Genomic DNA, 6,809 nt, shown 5'->3' on the forward strand with positions numbered 1-6,809 from the left:
GGGCAATTTACAGAGATCCTATTTAGACTTGCTTGACAAGAAATCCTATTTAGACCGTGAATAAAAAAGGACAGTATTTACACCGTCAATAAAAAAGGAAACAAGATAATAAAACACCTAAATTAACAACAAGAAATCCTTGTTCTTTACCTTTATTTAGGTCAGCGAGTGAAAGAGTGATAGAGTAGAGAGAGAGAGAGAGGGTCACCGTCTTCAGCTTTTCTTTTTAAATTTTTTTATCTGACGAAAGTATTTTATTATGAAAACGAAAAAATTATCCTGATAGGTGAAGAATTTTTTAAAATATTTTTTAATATTTCAAAAGAAATTTTTTTCTTCTCAAAATTTAAAAAATTATGAGAGATTCACTATTATACCCAGTGGCAGATCCAGGATTATGTGGCCAAGGGGGCTTAGTGTAAAAGTTCCAAAATTTTTCTACAATGAAAATAATGCTAAAAAGATAGAAAGATAGTACTTCCATTCATAATTCATAACAAAACCAATAATACAAGTTACAATTGTCCACGACGAGTTTTCATATTTTGAAAACGTTGCATTATAGTTTCATTATCAATACAAGCAAAAACATCTCTCTCAATGTAAACAATCAAACTATCATTCAACCATTGATCTCCCATTCTGTTGCGAAGTGGATTTTTAATAATATTCATGGCGGAAAATGCTCTTTCCACTGAAGCAGTTGCAACCGGTAAAACCAAAGCCAATGTAAGAAGCAAATACACATAAGGAAATATTTCATGCATTCCTTTCTCCACCATTTTTTCCGCAAGACTACTAATCCCTTCCAATTGAGAAAAATCACTACTCGAACGCATATGATGAACATAAACACCAAGTTGATCTTCAAGCATCAATAAGTCTCGATCCGAAAAATCATAAGGATAAAATTGAGCAAGACGAACTAGCTTTCGTTTGTCAAAAGCTACAAAGTTATTTTTCGGACTCAAGCATGCCAAGCAAGTAAGTAACTCAGTACTTACCTCGTTGAAGCGATCATTTAATTCCACAAGTTGCCCATCAATTACATGAATAAAGATCTCCACACGATAACGGTGATAATTTGTCTTCATTGGAGCATTACGTCGTGATCTCCCTGGAATTACATATTCCTCATCCATGTCAGGAACTGTAATATTGTATTTGTTACAAAACGAAGATGCTTGCTCAATCAATTCTTCAAACTCATTATCCCTCATCCACTATAGGTTTTCCTTGCATGTTTTCACTAAACTCATTGCACTCATAATGTCTTGATCTTTCTTTTGCAATGCTAGAGACAAAGTATTTGTTATTCCCAATATAGCCTTCATTAAAAATAAGTGAAACACAAACTCAAAAGATTGTATTTCTCTCCATAACTTATAGGCTTCACCCGAACTATCATTAAGATTATCATCAACAATCATTTGAAGCACATTCACCACAGATGGGAACATAGAAATGATACTAATCAACGTACCATAATGTGAGTTCCATCTTGTATTGCCGGCACGTTTGAGAGTAGTTTCTTGATTTAAGCCTCGCCCCGTTATAAGACAATCATTTTCAAAAGCTTTCACTAGCTCTTCTTGGTATTGTGCTCTAAGTGCATCGCGACGCTTACAAGATGCTCCAACAACATTAACCAAACTATTAGCCGTTGTGAAAAAAGAGTTGACATCAATGTTTTTCTTTGCTACCGCAACAAGAGCTAGTTGAAGTTGATGAGCAAAGCAATGAACATAAAATGCACAAGGTTGTTCTCTCAAAATTCTTGTCTTAAGGCCATTGAACTCACCTCTCATATTACTAGCTCCATCATAACCTTGTCCTTGTAGCTTGAAAAAGCTCAAATTTGCGGAAGAAAAGAATTCATCAATGGCTTCCTTTAGTGCACTTGAAGTAGTGTCGGTTACATGTTGAACCCCCACAAACCTTTCAATTATTTGTCCTTTATCATTCACATAACGCAGCACCATCGCCATTTGCTCCTTTATTGAAACATCACGTGCTTCATCCACCATTAATGAAAAATATCTATCTTTTACATCACTCAAGATAAGACCAATGGTTTCCTTAGCACAAGAATTGACAAGATCTTTTTGAATTGAAGGAGCTATTAACTTTAAATTTCCCGGAGCATTTTCCAACACAACAGCCTTCACTTTTTCATCATGATCCGCAAGAAATTGCAAGAGCTCTAAATAATTCCCCTTATTACTTGATTGAGCACTTTCATCATGACCACGAAAAGAAACACCTTGTCGCAACAAATACCTAGTGCACTTGAGTGATGCATCCAAGCAAGTGCGATAAGCCGTGCGAGCTTGATTTGTTTGCTTGATCACAATTGTTTCAATGTGTGTAGTTTGATGCATCAAATTGTAAGCAACTTCTCTAGCTTGGTTGTGAACACTACCAACCGGTCCAACATGAAGGTTAAATCTTTCTTTCGCCTTCTTCCAATTATTAAAGCCAACCCCAGTGAATGCATCACCACCCACTTGATCAAAATTAGATTTGAAGAGATAACAATGAAGACAAAACGCAGCATCTTTAGCAATACTATATTCCAACCAATCATGCTCATCAAACCATTGAGCAATGAAGCGTCTATTAATTCCTGTTTGATTAGTTTGTGGGAATTTATAACTTATAGGCTGACAAGGTCCCTTTTGTAGATATGCTCTTCGGATCTCATCTCGAATATTAGGACTATAATCCGCCATTCGAGTTCTTAGTCCAGGGTCTGCCTGAAGATTAGCTAATATTTCATCTACTTCAATTGGTCTTGCATTTGAACTACCCGGATTAGACGGAGAAGAACTATCCGTAGATAATTTTCTTTTAAAGAATCGTTCCATAAATCTACAAATCAATTAATTCAATCAATCAATAATTTTTATCCAAATTATCATATGAACATGAAAATGTCAATAACTCACTCTCAATATTCAATATGCCCTCTAAACCCATATCAACCAATATTCAATATATCAAATTATCATATAAAATATCAATCAATATTCAATATACTCAATAAAGAATAAACTCAATCAATCTATTACCCATCAATATTACCCCCTAAACCCATATCAATCAATCTATTACCCATCAATATTACCCCCTAAACCCATATCAAATTCAATATCTGCCAAATTATTATATCAAATATCAATCAATATTCAATATAATCAATCAAGCATAAACTATCAATCTACATTATCCATCAATATGAATTCATATCCACAAATTTCATTACAAAAAAAAAAAAACCAATATCAACAATATATATTATCACTATAAATTTATTAATATACCCAATAATGCCTTGCTTACTTGTAGTTGAGAAAAAGGCCGGCGGACGGCGGCACAAGGTGGTGGTGATCGACACTATTCCACCGGCAAAGAGTTGATGGAGGTTAGGGTTTGAGAGGGTTGGACTTGGAGCTGTGAAATTGGGGGAATAAAGGGTTTGGAGAGGTGCTGTGCAGTAGAGGGATCGGGTAAGTAAGAGAGCTGCTGTTCCCTTTTTTTTTTTTTTTTAAACCTGGCCCAAAACGACGTCGTTTTGAGGCCAGGTCATTTAAAAAAAATTTGACTGAGCCTAAACCAAACGACGTCGTTTGGCAAGGCTGATTTTGAAAAAAAAATAGCGCAGCCCAGCTACGCAGCTGCGCAGCAACAGAAGGAGGTTTCGCCTGGGACTTCCATCGAGCAGTTGGTGTGCATACAAGGGGGCTTCTACCAGCAATCCAAGGGGGCTCTAATGGATTCCCTTCCCAAATTTCCAGCCTTCCAAGGGGGCGTCTGCCCCCTCTTGTCCTAACGTCGGTCCGCCTCTGATTATACCCAATATAGGGGCCCAAATTATATAAAAAAACCCTATGAAATGGACTTTAGAAACACACCCAAAGCCCATTTACAACATAACAAAGAGGCTTTTAACTTCTTATAAATTACAAAACTACCATCGATTTCTTAAAACAAGCCCAACCCCAAAACCTCATAAAAAAAACTCAAAAATTATCCTATAAAAGTGAGCATGTGACATTATTTTTACAAAACCAGAAATTGATTAGCTGCCTAAAAAAAGTTGGAAGACCAAATAAAAATTAGGAAGAATGTGTGTTTTTTGTTGTTGTTGTGATTTTCCTTCTTTGTTCCCTTCATCAAAAAACTATTACCCGAACCGCGCCCCCCCCCCCCCCTTCTTTGTTCCCTTCATAAAAAAAACTATTACCCGAACCGCCCCCCACCCCCCAAAAGAAGCTGCAGCATCATCCTCCTAAAAAAAACCTGTATGTGTATTTTGCTCCTAAACTAAACTCACATGCTTAGGAATCTCTTTCATTATAAAAACAAACCAAATAGGCATATATCATAAACTCTACTTTCTTCTATTATACTTGCTTATGCTTTTACATAGTCCATCGAAACCAAAAGGTACCCATCGGATTCTTCAACATACCATTTTTCCCGATTAATTGGTATTGAACAAGAGGCACAAGTTTACAAGCACTTATATTCTGGTAATTCAATCCGAACACAAAGAAAATTCAGGCATAGCTGTTTGGAATCTAACTTGTACGTACACACTTAGATTGATATAAATAAAAATCCACAAGCCATTCATGTTTGGAGAAGTCGTGGAAAAAAAGGTCCTGCTTTTGTTGTACCATGATTTTCTGAAAGTGCCAGTGGCTATTTATTAAAGGTCATATGCGTTGACATTGATGTATTATTGTTGAAATCCATGGAACGCACCTGATTGAGAGAAACTTCAAAAGCTTAAAGAGACAGGGGAAGAGAGAGAGACAGTAAGAGAGATTGCGTTATCTTGATCAGCTATTTATTTTAGTTTATCTTTCCTTCTGTTTTTTATTTAAATTCATATGTAATATGGACTCTGTTTTTTATTGTTTAATTGCGTGATGGGAAGACAGGAGGAAGAAATACATATAGTTTCTAGTTACAGAAATAATTTTGAAGAAATTGTTTGTGGCAGGATGCTAAATTGTTTAATTTTGAACAATACACATGCTTACAATTGCCGAGCCTAGTAGCTTAGGCTTGTAACTAAGCAGAACATTAAAGTGATTGGTTGCTTGATTGTGTTCTCAAGTGAAGTGAGGTGTGAGGTGATCTTGGTTTGTTCACTTCCTTTAAAGTTGCACAAAGCACACCCCATACCCTCGGGTTAGTAGGGTCCCCCACCATCATGGGTGGGTAGCAAACCTAAATATGAGATTTGATTGGGGTGTGTCCTCTGGGCAACGTCTATGGTGCACTTGGTGTATCGGTGCACCAACTTCTTAAATCTATATATATAAAGCAAAAGGCAGAGAATGGTGAAACATTCAAAATACCAAAAAATGCCCTTGGTTAATCCAAACAATAAGAATTAAAAAAATTTAATTAAATGAGGATAATATGGTAAATTTTACACTTTTCATATTTTTTTAAATGTAGATTTCATGTAATTGCATTTTCAAAATGCAATTGCAAGTTTCAAAATGCAATTTGTTATAATTATTTCAATTATTTCACAACACTTACAGATTTTTTTCATGATTCATGAGTTAGGGGTGGCTTTATATAACTTGTAACCAATAAAACTTGGGTAGCTTTATATAAATTAAATTAGCCAAACTGAAATTGTTTTTTTTTTACTTGTAACCAAAAATAATTTTTGAACATCTAAACTATTCTTTTGTTTTGTTATTTCTTAAATGTGAATAAATTATTATAAGGAACTAAAATACGACTACATAGTATAATTCGTTCACGTGTTATAATATCAATCAACAATAAGATATTCAACTTTGAAGACATAATATCAATATATCCACTTATATTATAATAAATATTACATGAACGTAGTCTGAAGCCACACAATAATTACCTCTCATTATATAAAAATATATATGTATTCGTGCTTATTTTAAAAATAACTTAAACAAATGTCTTATAACAAAAAATATACATTATTTTTTGAAGATGACTCATAGCATCTTCCAACAAAAATTTCGCTTATGATCCTTCTCTAGTTTTTGGTTCATATCCTCCTAATATAATTTGTTCACATTCCGATTAATAAAAAAATGTTAAATAAGAATATCTAATAATATAATACTTAAATAATATATATTGCACTTTTAATCAATATATAATACATAAATATGATACTTACATATAATATATACAATTTCAACTAAAATACTCGAAATTTATATAAGACAAAATACTAATTGAGGTAGGGGAAGAAAGTGATTGAGTTACCCTCTCATTCGCTTTTCATGTACGAAATTTTAGAATTCATGCTAATTCTAAAATAATTTGAGACAAATGTCTTAAAACTAAAACTATTTATTATTTCTTGAATATGACTCATAACATATTCAAAATATGCTTTTACAAACTTATTTCCATGCCTAAAAAAATAAATTAATATATTGTCATCCTCATATTCATGTTCCCACAAGAATTTCCCTTATAATCCTCCTCTGATTTTTGGTTCATATCCTTGTTATATAGGTTTCCCCTTCCCATCTATAAAAAAATTGTTAAATAAGAATATCCACTCATAAATATAGTATTTATAATATGTGTAATTTCAACTAAAATACTCTAAATTTTATATATGTATTGTAACATAATAAAGTACTATGGGGTAATGAAGGAGAAGAAAGTTACCAATCCCCTAGCTTCCCATGTAAATCCCTATTTTATAAGGACATTGATCAACATTACAAGGAATTAGTAAGTGTGGACCTTAGGGATGTAAAATGGGGCCCTTATTCTAG

At 33.7% G+C, this 6,809-nt stretch overlaps 1 pseudogene; it reads right to left on the minus strand.

The window, feature by feature from the left end:
• Nucleotides 1-494: 494 nt before the first annotated feature.
• On the minus strand, nucleotides 495-3,383 carry LOC148293102 (uncharacterized; annotated as a pseudogene).
• Between the last annotated feature and the right edge of the window lie 3,426 nt (nucleotides 3,384-6,809).

Source organism: Prunus avium, chromosome 7 (genome assembly GCF_965620075.1).
Source record: "Prunus avium chromosome 7, drPruAviu1.hap1.1, whole genome shotgun sequence".
NCBI lineage: Eukaryota > Viridiplantae > Streptophyta > Magnoliopsida > Rosales > Rosaceae > Prunus > Prunus avium.